This window comes from Podarcis liolepis (assembly GCF_965112155.1).
Source record: "Podarcis liolepis genome assembly, chromosome: 6".
In the NCBI taxonomy this organism is placed as follows: Eukaryota; Metazoa; Chordata; class Lepidosauria; order Squamata; family Lacertidae; genus Podarcis; species Podarcis liolepis.
In genome coordinates, this window is record NC_139559.1 from 38,131,584 (window position 1) to 38,148,634 (window position 17,051).

Genomic DNA, 17,051 nt, shown 5'->3' on the forward strand with positions numbered 1-17,051 from the left:
CCCCTCCCTCCCTTTTGATCACTTGTGTTCCCATTCATTTTCATTCATTTGTTGGTTGGTTGGTTGGTTCATTCATTTCATTATGGTCCCATGGTTGCAGCTGGTCCCTGCCCTGTCCACCGGACTAACAAAGCAGAAGGCCTTGTATGTGAGACTTCCTACCAGCCTGCTTCCCAGCCCTGGCTCCTGGTTGGGTAGATCATAAAAGGGCAGGTGTGTTGGACTTCACAGCAGGCTAGGAAAGCCCTGGCAGCTCTTTACACTCCCATTCATGAGGGGTGGTTTTTTTTGTTTGTTTTACCTTACCTTTGCTGCTGTCTGTGAGGGAGGGTGTAGAGATCGACAGCTCTTTCCACCTGGTAGCCACCATATTATTTATCTACCATACCCCAGACATAGCAATTCCATGCTCTGCACAATAGTAGGAAGAAATGTCAGACGCAACAAAATGTTCCTCCACAATCTTCCCAGATGACACTGAGGAATGGAGGTGGGGGTGGCAACTGCCAGCCATGTTCTACTGTTCTACTGTCACCACTGCAGTAGGATAAGCCCCACTACTGTACTCTGAAGGACAAGCATGGAAGTCCCAAATGGAAGTCCCATTTATAGCTCTGTAGATTCACCTTGGAACAGTTGACCACCTACCATGAACAGCTTCATCTTTTCTGGATTTACTTTCAGTTTGTTCACCCTCACCCAGTCATTTTCCAACATCAGGCAGTCATTCAAGGATGATCCAGCATGGTCACAATTACAAATCCAGGCAGAATTAAAATTCCAAGCTCAGCACAGTGTTATCCCAGTTGCCATAGCAATTGCAGGAAATATATTTTTTGGCCAATGGTTATTTCTTTGTGCTAATGAAATGACCATTTTTCTTCAGTGAATTGAATCACAACTAATTGAGTAGTAATCAGTGCAAGCCCCCGAAGTTCAGATAAATATTGTCTTCCTAATGCTTTGTAGAAATGCAGAATCCATTAACTATCTTCAAATGAGATTTTTTTTAATTAGTTGAATCTTAGCAAACTATTACAGGCAGCATTAACACTATCTTGCCAAACTTTTCCATTTGTTTAGTGCTGGGTGAGGAAAATTTATTTTCAATTAATGGAAGGGCTGATAGTGTTTGCAGTTTGTTTTCCACTCTAAAAATAAATATACAGTACTAATGATGAGCGAACATCCTCGTCTCTTTTTTTAGAAGCGCAATTCATAATTTTCTTCCCCAGATGTTTTGGGGGAGGCAATGGATGACTTCACAGATGTCAGCTGCACATCCCTCTCCTCCTTCTTCTTCTCTCTCTCCCTCTCCCTCCCACTTGCCATGTATTTCTAGTCCACGAAAATCTCTGTAATCTTTCAAGGGAACGTCCTTCCTTCTGCCTGCAAATGGAACAAATGTGCACATAGTTCTTGCATTTCATCCATTCTCCCAGTCCTCCACAGTCAGTTTAGCATTAGTAGCATCCAGGTCATGAAACTGATATTGATCACCAGCTCCTCCTGCTGTGCATGACTGCAATAACAGAAGCATTAGACGATGCTTGCATATCACTATTATCCATTGACTTTTTTTGTTATATTTATATTCTGACTTTCCTACGGTGAGCTCAATGCAATGCATATGGTGTCCCCACTTTGCCCTCACGACAACCTGATAAGATAGGCTAGGTCAAGAGATAACGGCACTCCCAAGATCACACAGCAAACTTAAAGTGGCTAGGTGGGGATTTGTCACCACCCAGACTCGATCTGGCATTTTAAGCACCATCCTATGTTGGGCCTCACTGCATCTAATTTAATTCCAGAACTGAGATATCTATTGTAGAAAACTCACTTTTGTCCTTCTTGTGGAAGCAAATAAATGACAGAAGCTTTCTGTTTTCAAAAGCCCACACCTTCTGAGAGGTAAATAGCACATCAGTTCAGACCGAAGAAAGACCATGCAGATCACAATTGCCTCATTATCTTGTCATTGCAAATATACTTCTGCTGTTACTCCCATTTGTGTAGTTTGTGTTGCTTTTCCTTTGCTGCTGGGAGAGCAAGGCATAAATCCAACCATGGACATATATATATCAACAAGAGAAGCATTTCAGATTGTTTGTGTGGGGGTGGGGCAGGGGGGAGGATTGTCAAACAATCTCTTCATAGAACCAGTGTGTGGGTTTGAGATGTAGGCAGTCTCTTGGAGCAATTGGTGGGTGGAGTACAATTGCTAAATAAAAGGGTGGCCTTAACTGGAAGGGGTGGGATGGCACAGGAGGCAACTGCCAATACCATCTCTGTAGTCCTCCAGATTTGAGGCATGAAACTTTGTGGTGCTCCAGTGAGCAATTCTAATGTAGACAATCTATTAGGGATCATCTCCTCCCTCCCTCCCACTTCTATGCCAGTTTACTGCGCACATATATTTTCAGCACAGGGGACTATTCAAAAAAATTTCCCTCTAGCTGGTCGTCCAAAGCGATGCATTTCAGAATTCTCCTCCTCAGTCTGATATCTCCTTCTGGGTATGGATGCAGTATGGACCTTTGCATAGTGGCAGAATATAATTTTGACATCACAAGCAATCAAGTTCTCACTGAACTTAGCATGTGCAGGCTGCCTCAGCTCCTTTGCCTACTTTAATGTCACTGCAAGAGATCCACTTGTTTAGAACACAGTCTTGTTGCCAGATCAGAGCCCACTCCTAGTCCTGAAAAAAATTAGGAGAATGGCAGATACATGAATGAAAGATACAGGAAGAAGGACAGTGTAGTGTTGGAGCAACAGCACCTGGCTGGAGAGGGGGTGGAAGCCAGGAGTAGTTGCATAAGCTCCAGCACAGGCTCCAGCCTGCTACTTTTCCTTATTTCAGTTTGCATTTAACTTATTTGACTTTTTTAAACCTGCCCTATCCCAGAATGCTCAGATAAGGAAATAACACTTACAAGCAATTTATTCAAATATCGTATAAGGTATGAAAAAATAATGATACCCAACCCAGAGATTTGCTAGTTAGTTCAACAGAAAGTTGCATGTATTACGTGCATTGGCAGGCAGAGTGGAGAAGACAAAGGGATATATGAAGCCCTCACTTGCTGGCTCCATTTCCCCTCCCTTGTCAGAGCCCCTCACGGTAGCAATCAGTTGCAAGGCAGGACACAATGAAGGATCTAGAACAGGTAGGAGGAGTCTCAGGGTTTGGGACTGAATGTGCCCCTCCAGATTTCTGTATCTGATAGTCCCCAAGCCACACACCTCACTGGCTCTGCTCCATAATAATAAGAATAATTTTATTATTTATATCCCTCCCATCTGGCTGGGTTTCCCCTGCCACTCTAGGCAGCTTACAACATATATAAAAATATAGTAAAACATCAACCATTACCTTCCTCAAGTGCTTTTGCCTAGCTAGACTGTATCCTTGCACTGTGATAATGCCTCTTGCTGGGCTGGATGATGGATGGGGAGATGTGTGCATACACCCCTTTGACTTTTGTAGGGCTAGAATGTAGCCTGCTGTGCACAGGTGCTAGGCTCACTTTTGGCTCTGGGCTTACCTACCACTGCAATACAGCCCCCAGAAAATTCCTCACAAGGGAATGCAACCCTTAGGCTGAAATAGGTCCCCACCCCAGAGTTGGAATTATTTCTTTGGCATTGCCCTTCTCTTCTTCTCAATTAATCAACACACAGAAAGGCTTTTCCTAAGGTTGTCATAGCTTCAATCTACTACTCCATCTATGAAAGTTGTGCCTACTTATGTAACCAAGCCCCATTGCCTTCCATGGGATTTAGTCTCATATAGGCATGTGCAGTCTAGCACCCAGTATACCTAGGTGCTGCTGTGGTGGAAAGGTAAACATTGTTTCCATGCGCTCTGGCACTCGTTGAGCCAGAATTGGAAGGCTGTCTGTGGACAAATGCCGGCTCCCTCAGCCTAAAGTTAGATGAGTTCCACACCCCATAGTTGCCTTTGACTGGATGTAGTCGTCCAGGGGGTCATTTATACCTGATCATTGTGCAAATGATGGATTTCAGACTTTGGGATGGGGTTTAGAATTATGCAAAGAACGACAGCAGCCTTAGCTTATTCTGATCAACACTACCACCAGTTGTAATGGCCTGCCTGGTTCCTGTTTCATCTGGTAGGCATTCCACTGAACGCTGTCCCCATTTTAAAATTAATTAAGAAACATTTTTAAGTCAATGAGGACAGAAGTGGTGCCAGAACCAATCCAGCTGCCCCCTTACAGGCGTCACACTGAATGTTCATTGAGGGGGTGGGGCCAGTGGCACATGAAACATCGGAAGCAAGGCTAGTGGTAGGGTGGTCACATGCCCTAATAAGCAGGGGACTGTGTTCTGTTTGAAGGGCTGTTGGTCTTCTATTTGAATGAGCCTTCTATTTGAAGAGAAGTCCTGTTTAAGTCCAGTTGAACAATAAAGAACCATCAGAAGGGAGAGCAGGGTTCTTGAGGATGTCCATCAACACTCTGGATAGCAGACTGAGCAGGCAAAATAATAATAATAATAATAATAATAATAATAATAATAATAATAATAATAATAGGTTTCCCCAGTCACTCTGGGCGGCTCCCAAAAGAATATTAAAAACACAATAAAACACCAAACAATAAAAACTTCCCCAAACAGGGTTGCCTTCAAATGTCTCCTAAAAGTCAGATAGTTGTTTATTTCCTTGACATCTGATGGTGCTGCTACCAAAAAGGCCCTTTGCCTGGTTACCTGTAACCTCACTACTTGCAGTGAGGGAAGCGCCAGGAGGCCCTCAGAGCTGGCTGAATGGTGGGGGTGGAGACACTTCTTCAGGTATACTGGGCCGAGGCCATCTAGGGCTTTAAAGGGCAGCACCAATACTTTGAATTATACTGGGAGCCAATGCAGGTTTTTCAGGACAAGTGTTATATGGTCTTGATGGCCACTCCCAGTCCTGGTCTAGCTGCCGCATTCTGGATTAATTGTAGTTTCTGGGTCACCTTCAAAGGTAGCGCCACATAGAGCACATTGCAGTAGTCCAAGCGGGAGAAAACTAGAGCATGCACTACTCTGGCAAGACAGTCTGTGGGCAGGTAGGGTCTCAGCCTGGTAGGGTGATCAGCTGGTCACAGGATTTCGTACTATGTATTGCATTTCTAATAGTAATTATTTCTAAATTAGCATTTTAGTGCAATGCAAGTCCGTGTCCACTTTTGCCATCTGGAGTGCCTGTGGGATTTGGATGTACACATACGCTTGATGTACCCAAGTATCCCAAATTCAGCAGTCAATGCCTTTTCTTCTTTTTGGGAATGCAACAGATCAGTCTCATTTCTTCCTCCTTCCTGCCTACCTACCTGGATAGACTGCTATAGACCATTTCTTATGGTCCCAGCTGCTAAAGAACCCTGTACAAACTCCATAATAACAAAGCCACTGATTATTTAGGAAATTCGGTTCCAGAATGACTCTGTTTTAACATTTGTTTGCTCCAGTCTGCCTGTATGCAGCTGCTCCCATATCACGCTATCCAAGGACACAATCATAACACAGGAACACATCATAGGTAGCAGCTTTCCGTGTGTGGTGGTAGATGGGGGATTTTTCTTGTGGCTTCTGACAGCCTACGTGCCTTGCAAATTAATGGAAGAGTTGAGCCCCAGGGCACCCAGTCTGGTACCATTCAGCAGCACTAAATTCACTTTGAAGGGGAGGGGGGGAAAACCTCTCTTCATAATTCTTCAGCTTTCCAACCTCTATGATTCACATTAGCATTTCCTTAAGGTAACATTAAATTGCAGGGCCTTAGAATGTCTGCCAACAAAGGAGTTGGTTGCCCTGCCTTCCTTGACAGGCATTTAGGGTTTTCCATCCAATCAGATTTCAGCATCAGGGCTGCCAAAAGAGACACTTGAAATCATCTCCATGGCAACTTCAGAGAGTGCAAAGGAGTAGCTAAATATTAAGGGGCGGGGGCAGGCGTCTCAGAGTTTGAAATAAACAAACTAATGTAGTGATATATTCTAGGAGAATGGATTTATGGGTTATGACATTCCTAAAATATCTTTATTTAATAATGAAAACTTCATTATCCAGCCCTGTGCTCAAGTGTTGCTATGGGTCTTCGGTAAATCCCCTGGAAGATCTTTCATCTTGACAGAAGTTCTAAATTACAGCATTAGTACTCAAACTGAGAAGAAGTTACAGCCTATTTTGCTTGTCCAGGGAAATGAGACGCACGTAGCTACCGAGTTAGTTATTGAAATCTAATGACTAGGAATATTAAAAAAGGAGAATTAAAAAAAAATCCCTCACTGGAAGTGCTGGGGGATAAATTAAGCGATAAACCTTGAATGTTTACTGGAGTTTCATTATTTTATGAAAAAGTAATTCGTCTTTATTACAGTTGAGGCTATTATGTTGCACATCATTAAGGAAGCAAAGAAGGGTGCCCTAAAGCTAATTTTCAAACCAACTATCAGAACAAATTATGTGTTATATATTTATGGTATAACTTTATCCTTCCTTCCTCATTTTAGTTGTAGATTCCCTCTAAGCATATTTATTAAAGCATCTTGTTCCACTGTGAGATAAGTAGAAGCTATCTCTTACTGATGGACCAACTGATTAACCTGTCTTGGCTGATGGTCATGACTCAGCCTTAAGCTCTATTTATATTTTTATGATGTCAGGTGATTGACTGGTGAACAGGTTTGCCCACCTGTAAAAAAAGAGTGGCCTGTGGAGGGTGGATCAGTTCTGAATCCTGCTGACTGGATTCAGTTCTTCACCCCAATCTAGGGTAAGGAAGTTGGCCATTTGATCATCTTTTAGCCCATAAATTATCCGTCCTAACTGATGGACTAATACATAATCGCCATATCACTTCATCGCCACATAACCATAACAATTTTGCTGTGTTTGTTGAAGCCTATTATAATGCAGTAGCTAAGAATGTGAAATGTGATTTGCAAATTCCACAGCAGCCTTGAATTCATAAGATGATCTCAAGTAAGCAACTATACCCTCTGCCTAAGCCAGGCTTCCTCAACCTCGACCCTCCAGATGTTTGAGACTACAATTCCCAGCATCCCTGACCACTGGTCCTGCTAGCTAAGGATCATGGGAGTTGTAGGCCAAAAACATCTGGAGGGCCAAAATTCAGGAAGCCTGGCCTAAGCTCCTTGTTTGAATTTGGAAAAAAATTAGTGCGCTACCTTACAGGAATGTTGTAATTGAGACAAAGAATATGGAATACTTTGAACACTGCCAGATATAAACACTATTACCATCATAAGCCGTATAAATCATTTCAAATGCTTCAGTTATAGAATTTCTAGGATGTGGGGGATGAAGAGAGGAGCAATTGGGAGAAACCTCAACCAGAAAGGTCTACCTGTTCACCCGGGTCAGTTAGAATGTGTGTTTTGTATCTCAGAAAAACTCCAGTGGCTCTGAGGCAGAAGATAATTTAATCAAGGTCATTAATTAGTTTCAGCTCATTTGAAGAAAGGGATGACATTATCCTAGAGCTGGAAAAAATACCTCAGCTAGTGGTGTGTGACAATTGGATTTTAAAACAATTTTCTCCTGCTGTGTGATTCTTCCTGCTGAGCTCATTTTTTACCAGGTATTCTTCTGGCCAGGTGAGAACATCTCGTGAGAAAGGAGCAGTAGACAAGTTTCTTGATACCATTTTCCAGGGTCAGCAGGAACTGGCTGGAACTAAGTTCCGGCATCTCTCAGGTCGGTGCCATTACTATTATAAGAGAACAAGGGAGGCATTCGTAGTCAATTCTGGTTCCTCTTTTTCTAGAAAAATAGTGTCAGGACTATCATTCATTGCAATAAAAATAAAGCGAACCAATAAGCATGTGCAGAGATTTTTTATACTTGATCTTTTGGTATGGCAGCACCTACACTTTCAACCTCCCTGTTTGTTGGCACATTTGCTGTACTGTTTTTGGTGCCTGCTTGAAACATTTTTGTTTAGGCAAGCCTATCCAGCGGGTGGTGCTTGGAAGTGGGTGGTCCTGTGGGTTAAACCACAGAGCCTAGGGCTTGCCGATCAGAAGGTTGGCGGTTCGAATCCTCGCAACAGGGTGAGCTCCTGTTGCTTGGTCCCTGCTTCTGCCAACCTAGCAGTTCAAAAGCTAGGTTGCTGGTTGTCCATTTGTTGGATGTCAAACTCAGCCAAGAGCATAGGGTCAAACAGATTCCTCACTGGCCTTGCAGACTGGCCTTGCAGTCAACTTCATTGTCCAGAAAGTGGGAGAAGCAACAAGAGGAACAGCCATTTTAGATCTGGTCCTAACCAATGTTGATGACCTGGTTAGTGGGGTAGAAGTGGAAGGATCATTAGGCGTGAGTGATCATGCTCTTCTGAAGTTTACTATACAGCGGAAAGGAGCAGCCAAGCATACTAGGACTCAATTTCTTGACTTTAAGAAAGCCGACTTCATAAAACTTAGGGAAGTGCTGGGTGAGATCCCATGGACAGTAATACTAAAAGGAAAGGGAGTTCATGATGGCTGGGAGTTTGTTAAGAGGGAAGAAGAAGAAGAAGAGTTTGGATTTGATATCCCGCCTTTCACTCCCTTTAAGGAGTCTCAAAGCGGCTAACATTCTCCTTTCCCTTCCTCCCCCACAACAAACACCCTGTGAGGTGAGTGGGGCTGAGAGACTTCAAAGAAGTGTGACTGGCCCAAGGTCACCCAGCAGCTGCATGTGGAGGAGCGGAGACACGAACCCAGTTCCCCAGATTACGTGACTACCACTCATAACCACTACACCACACTGGCTCTCGATAGTAAAAGCACAACTTCAGGCAATACCAATGAGACGGAAACATGGAAGGTGCCTAAAGAAGCCAGGGTCATGTCAGACTAACCTGATCTCGTTTTTTGACAGAATTACAAGCCTGGTAGATGAAGGGAACACAGTGGATGTAGCCTACCTTGATTTCAGCAAGGCATTCGACAAGGTGCCCCATGATATTCTTGTAAAGAAGCTGGTAAAATGCGATCTTGACTATGCTACCACTCAGTGGATTTGTAACTGGCTGACTGACCGAACCCAAAGGGTCTCATCAATGGTTCCTCTTCATCCTGGAGAAGAGTGACTAGTGGGGTGCCACAGGGTTCTGTCTTGGGCCCAGTCTTATTCAACATCTTTATCAACAACTTGGATGATGGACTCAAGGGCATCCTCATCAAATTTGCAGATGACACCAAACTGGGAGGGGTGGCTAACACCCCAGAGGACAGGATCACACTTCAAAACGACCTTGACCGATTAGAGAACTGGGCCAAAACAAACAAGATGAACTTTAACAGGGAGAAAGTATTGCACTTGGGCAAAAAAAAAAAAAAAAAAAAAAAAAAAAAAAAATGATAGGCACAAATACAAGATGGGTGACACCTGGCTTGAGAGCAGTACATGTGAAAAGGATCTAGGAGTCTTGGTTGACCACAAACTTGACATGAGCCAACAGTGTGACACGGCAGCTAAAAAAGCCAATGCAATTCTGGGATGCATCAATAGGAGTATAGCATCTAGATCAAGGGAAGTAATAGTGCCGCTGTATTCTGCTCTGGTCAGACCTCACCTGGAGTACTGTGTCCAGTTCTGGGCACCACAGTTCAAGAAGGACACTGACAAACTGGAACGTGTCCAGAGGAGGGCAACCAAAATGGTCAAAGGCCTGGAAACGATGCCTTATGAGGAACGGCTAAGGGAGCTGGGCATGTTTAGCCTGGAGAAGAGGAGGTTAAGGGGTGATATGATAGCCATGTTCAAATATATAAAAGGATGTCACATAGAGGAGGGAGAAAGGTTGTTTTCCGCTGCTCCAGAGAAGCGGACACGGAGCAATGGATCCAAACTACAAGAAAGAAGATTCCACCTAAACATTAGGAAGAACTTCCTGACAGTAAGAGCTGTTCAACAGTGGAATTTGCTGCCAAGGAGTGTGTTGGAGTCTCCTTCTTTGGAGGTCTTTAAGCAGAGGCTTGACAACCATATGTCAGGAGTGCTCTGATGGTGTTTCCTGCTTGGCAGGGGGTTGGACTCGATGGCCCTTGTGGTCTATTCCAACTCTACGATTCTATGATTCTATGAAAAACACGTCAAAGTGAAAGTAGATAAATAGGTACTGCACCGACGGGAAGGTAAATGGTGTTTCCGTGCGCTGCTCTGGTTCGGCAGAAGCGGCATAGTCATGCTGGCCACATGACCCGGAAGCTGTACGCTGGCTCCCTCAGCCGATAAAGCGAGATGAGCGCTGCAACCCCAGAGTTGTCCGCGACTGGGCCTAATGGTCAGGGGTCCCTTTACCTTTATCCAGAGATGTAGGTATTGATGCATTTCAATATTTTAAAGTTAAATTACTTCCAGACAGTAGGGCCTTACCTCACTCCAAGTCTGAGGGCACCCTACCAATGCAGTTGTCACCACTTCCACACCACAGGAGCCAGCAGCTGCAAAATCAAGCATGGGCCTTTTAAGAAACAGGCACCTTCTCAAAAGGAACAGGGTTAACCCCAGCTCCAGATTAGCTTGCCTTCAGAAGCCAGAACCTGCCACAGTGACCTGTCCAGGGTCCTGAAAGGACATGGCTCAATTGGCCAAATAGACATGGCTCTATTGGACATGACCCTGCGCTTCCAATAAGTGCCAGTGCTTCAACCCAGCCTTCCCCCGGAGCTTAGAGTCAAGCTAGGGCAGGACAATTAGTATCGATGGACAAAGTTATTTCCCCCTCAGATGATCCATTTGCTATGGTGTTTGTCAGTCTCTGGACCATGGCAGATATCAAAGGAAATGGCTGCTGCATCAGCCCAATGTTAGTCCCACATAGGGTGTGGCTTCCCTACCTGAGTTGCCACTGTGGAAGTATCTTGTTTTCTGGTTGCAGATACACAAGGAACTGGGAAAGCAGATATGTTTATAAACCACCTCTGCCCCTCAGGTATTAGACACTGATCAGCTAAACAATTCAAGTTTTATAATACTTGCTTTGAAAGGCAAATTCTAAGCAAATGATTGAAACGACTACATATTTTGGAAAGTTGTTAGTTTGCTCTCTGTGCATATACCTCTTATGATGCCATAACCAAATTTTGCATGATGCTTCCTGAGGTCAAGGACTAGACATTTTGAATCAAGACGGTAGACTGAAGACTGCATTGATTTCAGAAAGTGCACTGATATTTTAGTTTCTTGGAACTCCCAAGCAATGCTGGGTAGAAGACTACTGGTATATCAGTAAGAAAATTTATTTGTGGTTTTGAATTTCAGGTACTCACACCAGTCATGTAACCTGATATTTCCAACTTGCTCTCCTTTGCAGAACATATATTCAAATGTGTTAAATGAATGCCTCAGACTAGATAACCTTTCCCCAGTATATAGTTTTGTTAGGTGTTCTTAATTTTGTCATAGATTTAGGCAGAATGGAATGGAGGACAGAAACCACAGAGGACTGCTGCAGCAGTAGCTTGGGGTTACCACCGTGCTACACTTGCCTTTATGCTGGTCTTTGGGAGCAACAAGATCTGGGTTCTGCTTGACTGGACTGTAGCCTTCATTTCCTTCCACTGGCTGTGTGCTGATTTGCCAAATAATATTGGAGGGTATGTTCATTCAGATTATAAATAAAAATGCCTAACCCATGACCTCTCCTTAATTACCTTGCTCATGTGAACAAAAGGGTGACTGAAACAAGAAAAGGCTGATAATCTTGCTTTCCACCAGCAGAGGCTATGTTGGAAAAAGGTTGGCAAGGTGTAGTCCTTGAAGAGAGACAACCCAGTGCCGAGTGTATCATTTCTACCCAGCCAGACAATCTTATTGCTGTTGCATCATAAATAATTCACTTCAGTCAACAGGTCATTTGCAATTAACACTATTTTTCCAGTCCAAAACCAAAGGTGGGAAGCAGGCTAACTAGTTGACTGGTTCTCAAAAGAATGCCATAATTAAAATAGAATGTGGCTATCTTCTCAAATTTAATGCTTGTTTTATAAACCCACAGTGAGTAATGTCTGAAATAGCTGATAATCTTCCTTTCCACTAGCATTGGCTGCATTGAATAAATATTTTTAATTAGCTCTCTTACATTTTAATGGAGTTTGTGCCCCTGTTACGACTTTTATCAATGTACAACAAGTTCTGATAAATTGCATACTTCCCCAGTTATGATGTTTGCCTAAAGACTTGGGCCACGCTAATTTCCTAATACCATTGTTAGTTAGAAAGAAGGAAAGAACACACACACACACAAATCCATGGTGTTATTTAGTTATTTAAACATATGACACTAGTGATGAGTGAGCTCTCCTAGGTTAATATTGGATTGACTTGGATTTAGCTATTACTGCCCCCCTTTGTGAAAGAGAATGGAAAGAAATGCACTTAGAAAACATCAAATGGAAGTTACAAAATTTGTGATATTCCCAAGGGTGGGGTTTTTTGCACTTAATTTGCTTTCAAGGTGGCCACGGGGTGTTTGTGAGTATCCCTCTTTCATTCTACAAATCATCTTGTAGCACCCTGCTTGTGGTTAACGCTTAGCTGGAATGAAATATTCAACGCAGCAATAGAGAATTTAAAATAATTATTTATTTGTCAGACAAATAAATGAGAGGCACAGTGGTATATGGTTACCAAGCTCTGGCCTGGCCTCCTGCCATTATGGCCAGCACTTATATTCCCTTAATCCAGCCCCCTTTGCTCCTCCTGTGGCTGCCTCTGTCCAATCAGCCTAGTTGGATTTCCTATTGGCTGATTGCTATATCCAATCCTAAAAGATACACCCACATCCTCCTGTCCTTATAAGGAACACAAACAGCTATATATTGTTACATCTATAAATGACAAATAAGTAGTAATATATCTTACATGTGTCTCAACAAGGAATCTTAATTACCAGCTCACCTCTTGCCCTCCCTGCCCTATTGCCTTCTAAAACAAATGGTTAATCTTAAATTTTTATCTTAAACATATGTCAAGGATCTTGAGTTTCACATCAACATTGAAAGATATCCTTCATTTGAAGGTTTCTAAACAAATGTCTGGCAGCTAATATATCAGGACAGCATTTGATGGCGTCTTCTTGTCTGGCAAGAGGCTGGACTGGTGGCTGACTTAATTTCAAGATAAATACAACTCTTCTAGCATTTGTTAAATCCTTTGCATAATTACATTTAAGCCAACATATTTAATACACAACACAGATAGCCTCTTAAAAGGAATAAGGCCTTTTTAAAGTAGAGAGAGAAAGAAAGAAAAGGACTCAGTTTAAAACAGTTTCAAAAGAAGGCTCTTCAGTTCACATCCCCCCCCTTTAGCAAGCTGCTTTTCCCATTATCTGTTTAAGGAAGAAACAGCTTTAAAAAGACTTCCCAGCTAGATGCTTTAAAAAGACTTCCCAGCTAGATGTTTTTTCTCCCATTTACCTCTGGCCTTAGAAAATACAGCTCAAGGTTTTAAGAGAGGCCCATGGTATCATTTTACTATTTGCCCATTCCTAATTATGTTTATCTCTGCTTTTTTATCTTCTGTAACATGTAGGGTCAATGTCCTGCTTTTAGTCTGTAATTTCAGCTTTTATGACTTTGAGAATTGTTTTCTGCTATCAATCAAAAAGGGGCCCTTGTCTAGGAAAACAGTGCCAGTGTTTTCTTAAGCAGCTAGCCTGGCATTGAAACATTTGAAAATCTACTTTTGAAAATCTAAGCCCTCTTTAATATACAAGTCCTGATCAAACATTAATAAAATGCAGGCTTATGCCTGATGCCTCATTCCCCCCTTTCAAGCTCAAGGACCTTCGTCCCAAGTGTCCTTGATAGCTTGACCTTCATCATATTCCTGAGGTAAAGCTCTGTATAGGGCCATGATATGAGGTAGAGTTTCATTTGAAACCATCTTGCTAATTGTACTTCTAAAACATGAAATGATACATGGCATCATACATAAAACCATTACCACTACTGTCAAGAAAAACAAGCAAGACAATAGTATCCCTTTGAGTCCTGTGACATTAGGTAACCAATTGGTGAGCCATCCCATATCCCATCCTTCCCATGTTTGTACTGGGACATGTGCTATATTCTCCATCTTTGTGGCCAACACACGGATTGCCTCACCATTATCTGAAATGTTAAAGCAACAGGCATTCCCTGTCAAGTTCAAGACTCCACATAGGCCTCCCTGCTTGGCAAGTACATAATCCATTCCCATTTTCAGCTGCAAAATGGCGGCTCTACTTTCATCCAACTGTTGTGCAATAAGTCTCAAACTCCGGGCCGTTGCATTGGTTACAAGTTCCACTACTGCTTGCAATCGAATTATTCTGTTTAGATTATAAATAGGATCCCGTGCCCCTTGTATGAGCTCACCAGGATTCCAGGAGGCAGGATCATAATAGGCTATAATGCGCTCTGGTGGCCAATCATCAGTACCGCTCCAACTTTGGGTACTTCCTCCTGCTATATGAGAAATATCAGCGTTTCTTCGTGTACGCTTGGGCAAATTAGTAGGCATAATCCACATTGGTGGTAATACCCATCCCAGGAAACAAGTCCCACTCCATTTGGAGGGGAGTTTCTTGTATGCCCATTCTCCACATATCCACCACAACCATCGGGTCTGAGGTCTTTGGTACGTGGAGTACAGAAGGCGAAATAGCAAAAGAGGTAGAGAGTTCACAGTGCAGTATGTTAGATTGCCTTTTTCTGTCACAGTTATGTTCCATACCACTTTCCATGCATGAATAAAAGGAGGTGCACAGGGCAAGGCATCCCGAGTTCGATAGGTAGTATCGTGTGCCCAGGTATTCTTAATATTATCCCAAGTATAGTGACAATGAGAAGAGCCTATCATGGTAGAATCAGCTGCATCTGATGATTTATGTACACAGAATTCCCCTTGTACAGGTATAACTCGTAATGGTTTAGTTGAGTTCCATCCGGGGAAATTCTGTACTTCTGTCTGGTGTGGTATTTCGCTTACCATACCAATGGCATCTAATGGTATCGGTAATAAGGGCATACCTCCCTCTGAATCATCTGGCCCAAGAGAGCAAACAAGGCAATTGGTCCTATTTGCAACATTGGCTACCATTTCAGCTAAACCTACCCACATATTGTGGTCATGGTGGAATCCATATTTAGTCAATTTGGCCAGATTCAAGGACCCTTCCCCTTCCCAAGGGATCAGGATTAATAATAGAATCATGTTGATGTCTAGCATATGCATTCCTTCCACAAAAGATTACCTTATAGTGATAGCAAATAAATATTAGTCCCAATATAATTCCCCCAGTGACAGAAATGGGGAACCACCAAGACCAAAACATATATCCCGAGGATCCCCAATGAGTAATATCTCTGATAATTGTTCCACAAGGGGGTGGGCAGTCAATTAATTGTATAAGAGAATCTTTCCTTTCACAATCGCTGGTTCAGATGCTCCTCAAGCTTCAGGCGTGCGCAGGTCAGCCAGCTTCCAGGTTGTGGCTGCAGCAGGCCGGTCGTCTAATGTTGCCCGTGACCTAGCCCGTTCCCGGTAGGGCTAGATACAGGGGTTTTTGGAGAGAGTCAGTTTAAGAGGATTAGAGGGGTCACCTTTGCACGTCCAACTGCCTTCGGACTTCTTCAAACGAGAGTGATGAATCCAGGGGGTCACCTCAGCTACCTTCACCGCTGTTGGAGTAGAGAGCAAGACGGTGTAAGGTCCACGCCACTTAGGTGCAAGTGGATCACGTTTCCACTCTTTCACCCATACGCTATCGCCAGCCTGGAACTGATGAATCGGCTCGGCAATGCTGCACGGCGTGCGCTCGAGGACCCACCTGTTAAGAGAAACAAAAACACGGGAGAGAGATTGCACTTGTCCCTGTGTCACATGGTCTCCTATTTGTTTAAGATCAGCTGGAATATCCTGAACAAAGGAGGGCGGTCTCCCATACAGGAGCTCAAAAGGTGACAACTTAAGTCTTTTTGTGGGTGCACACCGAACACGAAACAGTGTTATGGGTAACACATCTACCCATCCCAATCCCGTTTCCTGGGTTAATTTTGCCAATTGGGTTTTCAGAGTCCGATTCATTCTTTCAGTTTTCCCTGAACTCTGAGGCCTATAGGCTGCATGCAGTCTCCATTTCACTTGTAGGACTCGACATACTTCTTGTACTACTTGATCAATGAACGCTGGCCCATTGTCACTTCCAATGCATCTAGGTAATCCAAACCTCGGGATCAATTCAGTGAGGAGTCTCTTAGTTACCTCTCGTGCCTTTTCAGTTCGGGTGGGAAAAGCTTCAACCCATCCGGTAAGAGTATCTACAAACACAAGGAGATACTTGAATCCCTTAGAAGGGACCAGCTCTGTGAAGTCCACAATTAGGCTTTCCATGGGGACATATCCCACATGTTGGATTCCAGGAGGTTGTACCGGTCCCTGCCTGGGATTGTTTTTAGCACAAAGAACACATTTCTGTGAAATGCAAGTTGCTAATTGTGATAGGTTAATAATATACAACTTCCGACTGAGACTTTCTCTGGTTGCAGTACCGCCAAGGTGAGTAGATTCATGATAATTTCTTACAATTGTGCCTGCTAGATGATGAGGTACATAAATCCTATTGTCTGGCAGGATCATCCAACCGTCCTTCACAACTGCTCCTTCCTGTTCAGCCCACTTCCTCTCTTCTGGGGTATAGTGAGGTTTAACTTCTTCTGGAGCTACCTCTGGTATGAGGGCTGCTATAAATCCTCCCACAGGCTTTTGGGCTGCCTCTCGGGCTGCTTTGTCAGCAGCATGATTTCCTCTGGTTATTGGATCCCTTCCTCGTCCATGACCTTTGCAGTGCATTACAGCAATCTGTTCTGGAGCCCATACTGCTTCTAACAGGATTTCTACTTCAGGTCCATATTTCAAGGCCTTCCCGTGGGCTCCTATTAGACCTCTTTCTTTCCATAGAGCACCATGTGCATGCAGGGTTAAGAAGGCATATTTAGAATCAGTATAGATGTTTGCCTTACATCCGGCTGCCAATT

At 43.3% G+C, this 17,051-nt stretch overlaps 1 long non-coding RNA gene across 3 annotated transcripts in view; it reads right to left on the reverse strand.

The window, feature by feature from the left end:
• Window positions 1–459: 459 nt before the first annotated feature.
• LOC310709455 overlaps window positions 460–17,051 on the reverse strand; it is a 37,205-nt gene continuing 20,613 nt past the window's right edge. For 2 of the 3 annotated variants that reach the window (XR_014527527.1, XR_014527529.1), the window contains 4 exons: window positions 10,866–10,918; window positions 10,402–10,469; window positions 2,592–2,704; window positions 460–1,389 (listed from right to left, as the gene is read on the reverse strand). This is a non-coding gene — a long non-coding RNA (uncharacterized lncRNA). The remainder of the gene's footprint in view (window positions 1,390–2,591; window positions 2,705–10,401; window positions 10,470–10,865; window positions 10,919–17,051) is intronic. The other variant, XR_014527528.1, reaches the window with a different exon arrangement.